Source organism: Ictalurus furcatus, chromosome 6 (genome assembly GCF_023375685.1).
Source record: "Ictalurus furcatus strain D&B chromosome 6, Billie_1.0, whole genome shotgun sequence".
Classification (NCBI taxonomy): domain Eukaryota; kingdom Metazoa; phylum Chordata; class Actinopteri; order Siluriformes; family Ictaluridae; genus Ictalurus; species Ictalurus furcatus.
Genome location: NC_071260.1, coordinates 17,271,150 through 17,271,870, shown reverse-complemented (window position 1 = coordinate 17,271,870; position 721 = coordinate 17,271,150).

Sequence of the window (721 nt, the reverse complement as noted above, 5' to 3'; positions counted from 1 at the left end):
GTTATTTCAATTGACCTTCGCCACGTCAAGCTGTCAATGATCTCAACCAAGGACTCAAAGTTTCACTCGCTGAGGCAGACTTCATGATAATGGGCATTTGTTTTAGAATATGGCCTTTAGGAAATGGTAGCCATATTTGGCGAAAACGCAAATGATGTGACAGGGCATTTAGCCCAAGTGCATTTAAAAATAGTAATAGCAAGACAGCCGCGAGCATTTATGGAAATGTCCAAACGCTGATGCACCAAGTTATGGTGCAATTCCCCCCTATTCAAAACCACAGCAACGACTGATGGTCCACCTTGTTTAGTTTGCATGCCATTTGACCTTTAATTGCAATGGATGTTGTTCAAGCTGTCAAACACTTTGACATGACTGCACATTTATCCCACAAAACAATGAAGCAAAAACTGGTCAAATGAGGCATAATCTCCAAACCATACCGAACAGGCATAAACAGACAAGAAACACAAAAGGGAACAAAATGTTCGGGAGCTGAGTTTTTACTCTTACAAGAAATCTCTTCATCCTGTCAGAATGTACTTGCTAATATTGATGCACTATGGTGTTGTGGTAACTCCTGCAGTTATTTAATTATGTTTATATCTTATGTTCATAAGATGCTTTATGAGACATATGATTGATTTAGCCACCTGCTGATGCTGTAGCCTTGCATTACTCTAGCTCCAGTAGCAAGCACGGATTATTAGGCTTGAGTTGC